Genomic DNA, 14971 nt, shown 5'->3' with positions numbered 1-14971 from the left:
GACTTAATTCCCCTCTTTTCCCCAAATTTTCCCGCTTTACACCAATTCAGCCCATATAATTATCAAAGGGGTTGCAAATAAACAATATAATATATGAATAATCGTATTGTTAAGGAAAAGAGTTGGTATAAAGCGGGAAAATTTGGGAGAAAGGGGGGAATTAAGTCATTAAAGGGTCATGTGATCCTCACATGATATAGTCAACACCGAAAATAAAAATCAAATGTGTTATTCCGGTGGGAGGTAGGCAATTACAACATTTTATACTTTATAAGGTAGTTAATTACAACATTTTATTTTTAGGGTAGTTTTTCTCAAAATTCAAAATTTAAAAGGTAGTTTTTCACAAAATATCCTACTTTATAATACGCAATTTCAATATTACAAGCACATACAAATAAAAATAAAATGCATACAGTACACATTCATATACATGTATATAGCATATTAAATAAAAAGTAATATTAAGCAAAGTCTAGTGGTAAGATTTGTCACTGCACCTCACAACCAAAACCAAAAGGTTGTGAGATTAAACAGCCAAACCCCACTAGAGGCAATTTGGGGTGGGGATTTCCTTACTCTTTCCCTCACTCCCAAATTGTCTAGCTCGCTAACCCGAGTCGGGTTAACCTTTGAGAGGTTTTGGTCCGATAGAACCCATCTCCATACAGTAAATAAATAAATATAATTAATACCTGTGGCAAGGAAGAAAAATGATGCTAATTGGATGTGCTTCCTCCCCATTTTTCTTTCAAATTAGACCCAATAAACTTTCGTGTGCACTTTGGTATGTAATTCGCTACTGGCAAAAGTTTTTGTGAGTATCCCAATATTTTTGGTTCTATTTATACAGATATTATTGCTCCAATCACTAAGGGCCTATTCACATTTACTGAACTGAGCTGAACTGAACTGATTGGAGCTGAAATGAACTGAACTGAATTGAGCTGAAATGAATATTTTATGAGAGAGGGAAATTAGGAGCTGAACTGAACTGAATTGATTGGAGCTGAACTGAACTGAACTGAATTGATTGGAGCTGAACTAAACTGAAATTAAGTAAAAGTGAACATGCCCTAATTTTATACTAATATATTTGAAGTAGACTCTTCCATTATTATATACTTCCTCCGTCCCTTGATGATAGTCTCTTATGGGCAATTTTCACGGAAATTAATAAATATAAATACTAGTAAAAGTACATTGAAAAGGAAAATTTACATTGGGTATGCAAAAAAGTAGAGAGAGAAAATAATAAAAGTACATGCAAAAATAAAATTTACATGGAAAAGATAAATTTGTACAAATATTGTTGCAAATTGGAGGGGATTTTGATAAAAAAAAAATTAATGTTAGTTGGAAAAAGCAAATGAGGTGAACATTATGGGATTAAAATTTGATCAAAAGGAACTATCAATAAGGGACGGAGGGAGAATTATTTAAAGTGCCAATTATATTATTTGTTATTAAGATTTATCTATTCAATTGTAACATCAATTCTATAATAGTGCAACTAGTACTACTCCCTCCGTCCTTTTATTAGAAATCCATTTCTAACATTTATTACTCACATAATAAAGAGAAATGAGTCTCGAATAAAAGGCCACAGGGAGTATATAATTATACTTTAATTTTATCTCCTTGCCATATTTTTTGTTGATCATTATTCAATGTCTCTTAATGATTATATGTTGTAAAATTGTTGTCATATACTTCATATTGGAGTCAATCATCAAACCCTAAAATGGGTTCAATCATCAAACCCTAAACGTATTGTAAAATTGAAGTATATTTATAATAAAGTATCAAACCTATACAGAGGTTTCAATCATCAGTTTTAACTTTTAATTGGGTTATACCTTTGACGTGATATTGGAGTCAACGTGACAATAAAAGCCACGGGTTCAATTCTCATCCCCCCCTTATTTTCAATGTGAAAAATTTAGCAATAGATATAAGAAGGTCATACCGCATCCACACTTCAAATACAAAGAGCTTTTATATAAGGAAGCGTCATAAAGCCTATAAAATAAAATTTGGGCTCTAATTATCACCAATTCACCATAAACATTTGGTTAAGATCGTCCCTTGAATGTTTCATTTTTATGACCTAGTATTCGGCAAGTAGCATCGATATGCCTGCTATTTTTATGGCCTACATAACGTTGTCATGACTAATATATATGTTTATGAATTTCATATTTTGACACTTTATGCGTTGTTCATTGGTTTATGCTAATTATTAGGATACATCACCTCTAAAACGAATTAAATTCTCCTCTTTGATCTCATGTCTCTTCTCTTCTAAAGTTTATAATTTTATACTGTATAGGTCAGAAGTAGTAGGTTCTAATAAATCTACATAAATAGTGTAGGTAATCCCCCGCCTCTCTATTATGGAGTTTCTCCCTAGGATAAAGTCGTTTATATTTGTTTGTATAGTTGTTTGTTTTCCGTTAGGGTTTATATATGTGTCAGGGCTTATAAAAAAAGTAATCATTTTAGCCCTATTATCAGTTTGTTGGTAAAAATTTATTCGGGATCGCAGCGGTTGTCAAATTCTCAAATACATTCAACCGAATCAGATAATAGTCATCCTTATGGCTAAAACAAATCTTTAGACCGTCTCTTCGAAAAGACTACATATTCAGCGACATATGCGGGTGATGTACCATAGGTCCATAGTGCAAGATATTCTAACGATCGTAGATTTGATGAAGGAAACCTTTATTTGATTCTATTTTATGTATTTGTTAATTAAGATTTCATTTGTAGATGTCGAGTGACTTTTTATAATTGGATTGATTTTGTTAAAAAAATGCTAATTATTAGAATAATTATAGGTTGGAGGCCAATTGGAGCGAAGGACGTACACTTATGATTGCAATATATAACTTCTAAGTCATTTTTAGTACATAAAAGATTGTATGCACTATCTATTTGCACTATGCTAATAACCCAAGTACCTAACAATCAAAGTTGTCTTAAATATATAAGGGGCCTGAAAACTGATAACAAAATATGTATTCTATTATCTATTTATGTTTGTCTTGCAAAATACAAATACTAAATAAATATTAAGCAAATAAAGTTATATCCATTACTATGCAATAAAATAAATAGAATGTATATAAACATAAGAAATATTACTATAGTACGTGTAGAAAATTTTTGAATATCAATTTTGTTTTTTAAATATAAGACCCTGTTCACTACACCTTATTTTTGCTGAACTGAAATTATTTTTACTGAACTAAAATTTTTTTTGCTAAACTGAAATTATTTTTATTGAATTGAAATTAATTTTACTGAACTGATATTCTTTTTGCTGAGCTAAAATTATTTTTACCTATTTTCTATTATATTTATTGTTTAAGTTTACTGATTCTTACTGAGCTAAAATTATTTTAACTTAACTGAACTTATTTTTATTGAATTGAAATTAATTTTACTGAACATAAATTATTTTTGCTGAACTGAAATTATTTTTACTGAATACTTCCTCCGTTTTTTTAGTTGACACCGTTTGACTTTTACACTATTAACATACTACACTTTGACTCGCTTTTGTGGTTTATAGATACGATAAAATATAATCATGTGGGATCTTGTTTGAATCGTCTATATGTATATTTTATTATTATCTACTTTTTATAGTTTTACAATGTTGATAATTGAAGTTATTAAGCGTTAAAAACATGCGTTGACAAGCGTGATAATAGAAATGTGTCAACTAAAAAAAAACAAAGGAAGTATTATTTTTTTAAGGTGAAGTGAACAAGGCCTAATTATAAATAAAAATAAGAAGAAATATACTACCTCCGTTAATAGTTATCTGCAACTTTGGAATATTTTATCTCTCACAAATAATACCCCAAAGTTGCAGATAACTATTAATGGAGGTAGTACTTGTTTTATTGCAATAAATTGAATAAAATAAAAATACTTATTATGTCATATTTAAAAGTTGGAAGATTAGATATCAGTGAAAAATAAATTAATAACTAAATGAAAGGAAAGGAGCAAAGATGGAAGTCGGTGACACATGACAGTAGCATGTTTTCTTTTAATAATAGGAAAATTGGCTTATATAATATTTCCTCCGTTTTTTTTATTTGCAACCCTTTCCTTTTATGGATGTTTTATTTATTTATTTATTTATTTGCATCACTTTTTTATATAGTAACTTTACGGGTTTTTCACCATATACCCCTGAGTTTTTTTTTGTTTATTCACCATATACCCATGAAATTTATAAAATTCATCATATACCCTCAGGTTTTCACAAAAATACATCATATACCCTTGATGACTAATGATTGTTAACTTTATCAATTATTAGGGTTACTTATGACCCAAAACTACCCTTAATATATTCCTCCACCTCCGCAATCATCCACATTTCTTTTTCTCACCTTCAAAACCACGCCAAATTTCTTTTTCTCATTCTCAAAATCGATTATACGGATATGATTATTGAGATTTGGAGTGGTTTCATGGATTAGACAAAGGAGAGGATCCAGAGTGGTTTTAGGGATGAAAGAAGAGATATAAGGTGGTGTAGATGCATAATTAATCAATTTCCACTCATTTTGTTGTCATTAGGGGAATATGGTGAATTTTTGTAACAACTCAGGGGTATATGGTGAATTTGACAATTTTCATGGGTACATGGTGAATAAATAAAAATTTCAGGGGTATGTGGTGAAAAAACCAGAAACTTTATACTATATTTTATTATTTTTCTCTCTTACCTCAAACCCAACTCTAAATAATATAATCCAAACCGCAAACCGAACTTTTACCCCTAACTTTTACCATAATAAATTATTTATCCACTCATAGTACATTATTATATTATACTAAATTCATTATTCTAAAACTCCGCGCGAACACAAGTGATGCAAATAAAAAAAAAAAACGGAGGGAGTACCAACTATTAACGGTGTGTGCAAAATAATACGAACTCAACTATTTTCTTTTAGCGTTACTACCTTTTGTATTATATGTGCAAAATAGTACACCGGTCACCAAAAAGTATATCGAGGAATATTTTGTCTATAATCATTATTATCAATTTATTTTATTTTATTAACTTTCTGTTTTCTTTTCATACATATTATGTTAACAATTTTCTTTACAATCCAAAATATCAATGCCCCACCCATTTGGTTGGCTTTTTTTTGGGAAATTTTCTTTGGTAACTCCAACTTTTTAATTTTCTAAGTGATAAACGTTTTAAAAATTTATTATCAATGGTAGACCCTAATTATCTTTAATAATTTATTGGTAACATTAATGATATATTAACTCATTTATTAACCATGATTAGCCTTTAAAATTAAAAAAAAATCAAAATGACTAAGAAGCCCCTAATAATAAAATTATATTAAAAAAATAATTTTTTTTACAAAAAAAATTAAAAAAACCCAAACTCCTCCCTGACCCTCTAGCCACCAGCAACCCCCTCCCTTGTCAGCATCCAAGCGCCCACCTCTTGGCCAGAAACGCCCAACCTTCCCTACCCGGCCGGCGGCGTAGCCTCCCCCGCCCCTACCTAAAACCACTAGAAAACCCAAACCCATTTTCTAGGTTTGGGTTTAAAATCTAAACGGGTTTGGGTTTTCATGTGTTATTGGGTGAGGTCTAGGATTTTTGGGTCGGTGAACAGGGGAGGAGGACTAACGAGGAGGATGACTGGTTTTCGAGGTGGGTTGGGCGGGGTCGAGGTCAGCGGTGGGGCAGTGGGGCGGTGAGGGAAATGGGAGGTGGTTGGGATCAGAGATCAAGTTAAGGGAAAGAGAGGAGGTGGGGGTGGGGGAGGATAGGCGTCGTCGGCCAAGCGTTTCCGTCCGTGGGTGGGGCAATTGGCCACCGATAGATGGAGGAGTTGCTGGTGGCTAGGTGGGGTAGGGGAGGAGTTTTTTTTTTTTTTTTATTTTTTTTTTTATATTGTTTTTTAATTATTTTTTAAAATAATTTAATGTTATAAGGTTAGATTAGTTATTAGTGCTGTAGTTTACTAGGGTTAGTGATGTGTCTATTTTATATAGTATTTTACCTCCGTCCCTTGGTCATAATTAGTAGTGTTTTTGGCTCTTTAGAGCCACTTTTATTACTAATTGGTGTTTTCTAGTGTTTTCGTAGATTTGGTTGACTTTTGCAGGGATTTACACTTTTGGAGTATTTTCCTGAGATATTTTGGAGCAATCACGAACATTGGAGAAGCACGACCAGATTCTATAGCCCAGGACCGGTTAGAGCCATCGAACCGGTGATTAAGGGCTCGGTATAGGTGATACCGGGGCATTTGGACCGAATATTCAAGACCGGAAGAGGAAACCTGATGTGTCTATTTTATATAGTATTTTACCCCCGTCCCTTGGTCATAATTAGTAGTGTTTTTGGCTCTTTAGAGCCACTTTTATTACTAATTGGTGTTTTCTAGTGTTTTCGTAGATTTGGTTGACTTTTGCAGGGATTTATGCTTTTGGAGTATTTTCCCGAGATATTTTGGAGCAATCACGAGCATTGGAGAAACACGACCAGATTTTATAGCCCAGGGCCGGTTAGAGCCATCGAACCGGTGATTAAGGGCTCGGTATAGGTGATACCGGGGCATTTGGACCGAGTATTCAAGACCCAAAGAGGAAACCCAGATTGGCCCGAAGAATTGGAGCCCAATCGTAGTCCAAATAGTGGCCCAAGAGAGCCGCCCGGTTAAAAAGGCTGGCGCCCGGAGGCGCGCCCGGCCGGGCGGGAGAAGCAAAGGTCGGCGCCCGGCCAAAAAGGCTGGCGCCCGGAGGCGCGCCCGACCGGGCGAGAGAAGCAAAGGCTGGCGCCCGAAGGCGCGCCCGATCGGGCGGTGCCTCGCCCGATCGGGCACGTGTATTTCTTAGGAGATGTTTAACTTAGTTTTAATTTGTTTTAATTTAGGATTTTGTACGGAGTATAAATACTCCTCCGTAATACGATTTTAGTATCATCTCTTCTTCTTCACCTCCTCGTCTCTCTTTTTCACCTTTCTTTACTCTCTTAATTACTCCCTTAGAATTCTCTCTCAAAACTTTTGTTCTTAATTCTTCCATTAATTCCAGATTACTTTTTGGTAACGATTTCTCTTCCCTTAATCTTAGTTGTTTATTTTATTCCTTTCATCATGATTTATTTTATTGCTTTGATTTGTTTAGTTTCTATTATGTGTGTGTAGTTTTATTTCTAGGGTTTATGGGGATCTAATAAATAATATGAAGGGGTAATTTATTGTTGTTAATTATCAATGCTAGATTAATTTCCTATTGATTGATTAAATGCTCTGCGACTAGATTAGGCCTATCTTTTATGCATGAGTTTGACAATATTGATTCAAGAATCGAGAGATGAGAATTAATGTTTAGGTCTAGCTTCAATAGCAAGTTAATTTATAAATGGTTAAGTCAAGATTCGAGAGATGAGATTTAATGCCGGTAAATTAATTGTGTGATTGTAATACGTAGCGAGAGCCCTTTACAATCTGGTTAATTGATGCATTGATGATTGACTATTATTAATTATTGGTATTGCATGATAATTTCTTATTGGATTGTTTTAATGTTTTACAATTGCGGCTTGTAAAAGTATAGCAATATTAAATTGATGAATCGAGCAGATGTTAATTTGATATTAAAGGCTATTTTCAATAAGAACTTAGATCTAGTAAATTGCGAGAGCCTGTTAGATCTATGTTGATTAATAAATTGCGAGAGCCTGTTAATCATGTTATTTATGCAATGTCAATGATTGATTACTATGTTTTACCCTGGAGTATTATTTATTGGTGAACCTATGCCCTAGATCCTTTTATATATTGTTTTCTCCCTATTCCTATTCTTTGTAGTTTAGTTTCATACTCAAACATAAATATTGGTTACTTAGATAATTTAGATTATAATAATTAATTAGGAGTAAAAAGACTTGTTTCCTTGTGGAGATAGACCCTACTTCCCTATCTACTTTAGTTAGAGGATTTAGGTATTTACTTTTGATTAGGGGATACGACTTTACCCTGTCAAAATTTGGCGCCGTTGCCGGGGAAACGATTTTATTTTTATTTCTAGTTATTATTAGAGTCTAGATTATTTTTAATTTATTATTATTATTATTATTATTATTATTATTTTTTTAATTTTAATTTTTTTTTATGAGTTGAAAATATCCATGCTTATGTCACTACAAGAATTATATAATTTTTATGCAGCACCTAACTACTGTAGTTGTCAACGTCTTTGTCATGAAAATCCTGAATGCCCTTATAGTGAGTTTTTAGTGCGTGCTCCGGATGATTTTAGAGTCTTTCCGTATACATATGATCATATTCGGAAACGATTAGTTGCTAATGAAAGTTATTGGAAGGCTCTTGATGAAAAAGTCTATGGACACTATAATAATATGAATGTTATTGAGGATGAAGAACCATCGGTTATAGAGTTTGTGGTTGAAAAATCATTGGTTGACGAATCAGTGATTGAAAAATCATTAGTTGTAGAAACGGTTGTTGATAATTCCTTTGTTGATGATGAGGTTATTTGTGAGGGTAAAATTTTAAAGTCATTATTGGATGATAAAGACAATGACTACCTCCATGTTCGTTATATTAATTCTAAATTTTTAGCGGAGGAAGTAGAAGGTTGTGGTGTATTTTCATCTCCCTCTTTTGATTTTTCTTTCTACCTTGAGTTCTCTTTATGTGCTCCTAACTTTTTCTTTGTAGGGATAAATAATGTGCTTGCTATTAAGCCCTATATAGTGCTTAATGAAATGTTTGCAGGAGCGTTTGATAAGTTACTCAAGGCATTGAATTCTTCCGATTGAGAGAAGGAGTATGGTCGAGCGGGACCTTGATAAACTAGCGCTTTGCAGGAGGCAACCCGTATTTTGTTGCTTTTTATTTATTTATTTTTTATTTATTTGTTTGTGTGTTTTCTTTTTGTTTTGTTTTAGAGAGGTAGAGGAGAGTATATCTTATATTTGTGGGAGTGTGATTTTGTGCACAGATACTAGAAAAGTTGAGAAAAGATCGAAGGGCTAAAGGAATCCCGGGGCAATTAGCAGCAGCAAGCTGCCCCGTCAAATCAGTAGCACGGGCCCGATCGGGCAGAGCTCGCCCGATCGGGCGCGCGTACGCGTCAGCAAACTACGTCAACTTCGACAGGCCATAACTTTTGCGTTTTTTATCCGATTTTTGCGTGTGACTTGTCGTTGGAAAGCTCTTCAAGTCTAGTTTCCAATGAAATTGGAATAACTGTATTATCATTTATAAATAAAAAGTTATGATCAGAATAGTGCACTTGACTCAAATTTGAACTTTTTCCCACTAACACTTTGTTTCTTTCTTGCCCAATTTTGTTCCAAAGAGATGCATTGCAATCCTCGAGGCTTTGGTGACATTGATGTGGTGATGATGAAGAGTAGTCACCTTGACTACTAGCTTCCCTTTAAGACAATGAGGACATTGTCTGATTTAGCTTGGGGGGAGGTTCTCGTGTTCGTATGGTACATCTTTCACTCTCTCTCTTCTCTTTTTATTTTTATTTTTCTTAGTATAGATTTTATTACTTTCTTAGGTTAGTTTTGTTCCAATGAATTGTAAATCATGCTTCCCTGTGCCCCTTACTTGAGAAAAATTGTTTTGATTCCTAGTATTTGATGATAAGCATTGTGGATTAGTTGATCATGATTTGATGTTTGATTGTCTTGAAACCTTAACATGCGTCAATTTTGTCCAACTATTTGTGAATATAGTGCTTGACTAGTTGATTTGGTAAGGAATGTGTGATAGTTCCATAATTCCTGGTATGTCAATGAATTTGAGTATTGGTTTGCTACTATTAGTAATATTTATATGATTCATTATTATGCACATTGTGGAGGACGAAGGCATTTGTTCTTTTAGGTAGCCTCCAGATATTGTAGATACATTTGTTCCCTTCTTGCTACCCATGTTGTTGCCTTGACCTTTTGTTGTTTATTAGCCGCATTACAAGCCTATTTTGCCCCATTGGTTACTAGTCCCAAGCTTGGCTTGGGGGAGCTATTAGTGAGTGAGGTGAGGGAGTTTGTAGTGTACTTATTATTTGCACAATTTGGATGGGCTTTTGAGAAGTTGTTTTGTTGTTGATCATGTTTATTTTTGATGAGTTTGAGAGTTATATTTTCTTGAAAAAATAAAGCATGATGTTATGAAAAAAATAGAAGTTCAAAGAAAAAAAATGTAAAAAAATAAGTGAACTTTAAAAGAAAAGAAAAGTGTTCAATGTTCAAATGATCTAGTTCGAGGTCGATAAAAAAAAAAAAAAACTTGAGCTTCAATGAAAAACTCAAGTTTGGAAATAAAGTTTGATTATTCACTCCACTTCTTCATTATTATATTTTTATGAGTGAAATTGTAAGAGTTGGGATTATTTATTATGATTGGAGTATTTTTGGTTGATGTTAGAGTTGGTTATGTAGGAGATGTTGATAATTATTTATTTTGATCATGGGCTTTATTAGGATTTGCTCCCTTAAGCATAGCTTTACTCTCACTTGTTCCCAAATGATTCCTACCCTTTACCCTAGCCTTACATTACAAGCTTTAAAGACCTTCCGACCTTTGTGCATAGAATTGTATGAATGTGAAAGTGTTGTTTATCAATGCAAGTTATGATTTGACATATTTCGAGTCGACTAGTAGGTTGAGCGTTCATTGTTTTAAACACACGAGAGTGTGAGTTGGGAGGGCATTGTTCACATAAAGGGGTTGGATGGAGAGCGATTGAGTACATCTTTTACTCGCCACAAAAATGAGAGTCGAGTGTGTGAGCACTAGTCTTGAATTCTATATGCTGTTGTGGTTTGCTATATTTGACAATTGTTAGGGAAGAAAGGTAATTGGATGGATTTGATTGGTTGACTTTGAAGCATGTTTATTTGATTTACCCTGGATCGTTTGTGCTTGATTTTTACTTTTTGGGGTGAAGCATATTTATTGATTCATTGATGAGATCTTTGCTTAGGGACAAGAAAAGGTTTGGCTTGGGGGAGTTTGATGTGTCTATTTTATATAGTATTTTACCCCCGTCCCTTGGTCATAATTAGTAGTGTTTTTGGCTCTTTAGAGCCACTTTTATTACTAATTGGTGTTTTCTAGTGTTTTTGTATATTTGGTTGACTTTTGCAGGGATTTATGCTTTTGGAGTATTTTCCCGAGATATTTTGGAGCAATCACGAGCATTGGAGAAACACGACCAGATTTTATAGCCTAGGGCCGGTTAGAGCCATCGAACTGGTGATTAAGGGCTCGGTATAGGTGATACCGGGGCATTTGGACCGAGTATTCAAGGCCCAAAGAGGAAACCCAGATTGGCCCAAAGAATTGGAGCCCAATCGTAGTCCAAATAGTGGCCCAAGAGAGCCGCCCGGCCAAAAAGGCTGGCGCCCGGAGGCGCGCCCGGCCGGGCGGGAGAAGCAAAGGTCGGCGCCCGGCCAAAAATGCTAGCGCCCGGAGGCGCGCCCGGCCGGGCGAGAGAACAAAGGCTGGCGCCCGAAGGCGCGCCCGATCGGGCGGTGCCTCGCCCGATCGGGCGCGTGTATTTCTTAGGAGATGTTTAACGTAGTTTTAATTTGTTTTAATTTAGGATTTTGTACGGAGTATAAATACTCCTCCGTAATACGATTTTAGTATCATCTCTTCTTCTTCACCTCTTCTTCTCTCTTTTTCACCTTTCTTTACTCTCTTAATTACTCCCTTAGAATTCTCTCTCAAAACTTTTGTTCTTAATTCTTCCATTAATTCCAGATTACTTTTTGGTAACGATTTCTCTTCCCTTAATCTTAGTTGTTTATTTTATTCCTTTCATCATGATTTATTTTATTGCTTTGATTTGTTTAGTTTCTATTATGTGTGAGTAGTTTTATTTCTAGGGTTTATGGGGATCTAATAAATAATATGAAGGGGTAATTTATTGTTGTTAATTATCAATGCTAGATTAATTTTCTATTGATTGATTAAATGCTCTGTGACTAGATTAGGCCTATCTTTTATGCATGAGTTTGACAATATTGATTCAAGAATCGAGAGATGAGAATTAATGTTTAGGTCTAGCTTCAATAGCAAGTTAATTTATAAATGGTTAAGTCAAGATTCGAGAGATGAGATTTAATGCCGGTAAATTAATTGTGTGATTGTAATACGTAGCGAGAGCCCTTTACAAACTGGTTAATTGATGCATTGATGATTGACTATTATTAATTATTGGTATTGCATGATAATTTCTTATTGGATTGTTTTAATGTTTTACAATTGCGGCTTGTAAAAGTATAGCAATATTAAATTGATGAATCGAGCAGATGTTAATTTGATATTAAAGGCTATTTTCAATAAGAACTTAGATCTAGTAAATTGCGAGAGCCTGTTAGATCTATGTTGATTAATAAATTGCGAGAGCCTGTTAATCATGTTATTTATGCAATGTCAATGATTGATTACTATGTTTTACCCTGGAGTATTATTTATTGGTGAACCTATGCCCTAGATCCTTTTATATATTGTTTTCTCCCTATTCCTATTCTTTGTAGTTTAGTTTCATACTCAAACATAAATATTGGTTACTTAGATAATTTAGATTATAATAATTAATTAGGAGTAAAAAGACTTGTTTTCCTGTGGAGATCGACCCTACTTCCCTATCTACTTTAGTTAGAGGATTTAGGTATTTACTTTTGATTAGGGGATACGACTTTACCCTGTCAAAACCCAGATTGGCTCGAAGAATTGGAGCCCAATCGAAGTCCAAATAGTGGCCCAAATGAGCCGCCCGGCCAAAAAGGCTGGCACCCGGAGGCGCGCCCGGCCGGGCGGGAGAAGCTTTGGCTGGCGCCCGGTGACGCGCCTGGCCGGGCGCGAGTTTAGTATTAGGAGCAAAAAAAGGCGCGCCCGATCGGGCGGTGCCTCGCCCGATCGGGCGCGTGTATTTCTTAGGAGATGTTTAACGTAGTTTTAATTTAGGATTTTGTATGGAGTATAAATAATCCTCCGTAATACGATTTTAGGAGCTCTTCTTCGACTCTTTACTCTTTCTTTACTCTCTTAATTATTCTCTTAGATTTCTTTTCTCTTAAACCTTTGTTCTTAATTCTACTCTTAATTCCAGATTTATTTTGGTAACGATTTCTCTTCTCTTAATCTTAGTTATTTACTTTATTCTTTTTATCATGTCTTGCTTTATTACTTTGATTAGTTTAGATTTAATTATGTGTGAGTAGTTTTGTTTCTAGGGTTTATGGGGATCCATAAATAATATGAAGGGGTAATTTATTGTTGTTAATTATTAATGCTAGATTAATTTCCTATTGATTGATTTAACGCTCTGTGACTAGATTAGGCCTGATCTTTTATGCATGAGTTTGACAATATTGATTCGAGATTCGACAGATGAGAATTGATGTTTAGGTCTAGTTTCAATAGGCAGGTTAATTTATAAATGGTTAGGTCGAGATTCGAAAGATGAGGTTTAATACCGGTAAATTAATTGTGTGATTATAATACGTAGCGAAAGCCCTTTATAATCTGATTAATATATGCATTGATGAATGATTATTATATTCTACCCTGGTATATTATTTATTGGTGAACCTATACCCTGAATCCTTTCATATATTGTTCTCTCTCTATTCTCAATCTTAGTAGTTTAGTTTCTTATTCGAATATATATATTGGTTACTTAAATAATTTAGATTATAATAATTAATTAGGAGTAAAAAGACTTGTTTCCCTGTGGAGATCGACCCTACTTCCCTATGTGTGTTAGTTAGAGGACTTAGGAATTATATTTTGATTAGGGGATACGACTTTACCATGTCAAAATTTGGCGCCGTTGCCAGGGAAATGGTTTTATTTTTATTTATGATTGTTTTTGTAGTCTAGATTATTTCCCTTTTGTCTCAGAGAGCGTTAGTTCTCTAAGACAAATCTCATATTTGCTTCTAGTTTTTGTTTATGCCCAGGTGTTCCAGATCAGGTTACATCCAATTCGATCCTGAGATCGAACGTTCCTTCCATAGACAGAAAAATTTCTACAAGCAAATCTTGGCGGATTCTGGTGATAATAACAATAATCACCGAAATCCTCCAACTGGTTCTAGCGATTCAGAGACATGATCAGACGCAGAATCAGAGATGACGGCTCCAAAGAAGCTTAGTGACTATTCACAACCAAAGCTTACGAATTTTCCACATCTCACCCCCACTCCGGCTCTTGATGGGGTTCAATTTGAAATCAAACCTCAATTTATAACGATGATAGAGAGGAAGCAATTCAGTGGAGCCAAGGGTGAAGACAAGAATCTTCACATTGCCAACTATTGTCAATATTGTAACACCATCAGGCAAGCCGGGGTCACTCAAGACCAAATCAGGGAGATTCTCTTTCCCTTCTCTTTAACTGGAAAAGCTAAATTGTGGTTTAATGGCTTAAATAGAACTACACTTGGTATAACTGACTGGGAAACTCTTGTTTTGAATTTCTATAACAAGTATTATCCTGCAGAGAGGACAGCAGTACTACGGAGTGCGATTCAGAACTTTGCCCAAGAAGCCGATGAATCTTTATATGAGGCTTGGGAGAGGTTCAAGGACTTACAAAGAGAATGCCCTCACCATAATTTAGCGCAATGGCAGTTAATCCAAGCCTTTTATAACGACATTGGAAATTCCTCTAGAATAATTTTAGACTCTGCAGCTAGTGGGAGATTTATGAATCTTAATGTTGATGATGCAGGTCAGGTTATTGAAGATATGGCGATACACAATTCCCAATATGGGAATCCCAGAGGATTTGCTAACAAGGGGAAGCATAGTGTCGACTCTGTATCCTTTTTGCAAGCTCAACTAACCTCTATTTGCCAAAAATTAGATAATCTGAGCACTGCTAATGTAGCTAATATTTCTGCAATT

General features: G+C 34.6%; 1 non-coding gene across 1 annotated transcript; it reads right to left on the bottom strand.

The window, feature by feature from the left end:
* Positions 1-14575: 14575 nt before the first annotated feature.
* On the bottom strand, positions 14576-14682 carry LOC145633349 (small nucleolar RNA R71). Its single transcript, XR_014112680.1, has one exon. It is a non-coding gene; the product is annotated as a small nucleolar RNA R71 (small nucleolar RNA).
* Positions 14683-14971: the final 289 nt, after the last annotated feature.

Source organism: Chenopodium album, chromosome 5 (assembly GCF_948465745.1).
Source record: "Chenopodium album chromosome 5, dcCheAlbu1.1, whole genome shotgun sequence".
In the NCBI taxonomy this organism is placed as follows: domain Eukaryota; kingdom Viridiplantae; phylum Streptophyta; class Magnoliopsida; order Caryophyllales; family Amaranthaceae; genus Chenopodium; species Chenopodium album.
This window is presented reverse-complemented; position numbering and strand designations above follow the sequence as displayed.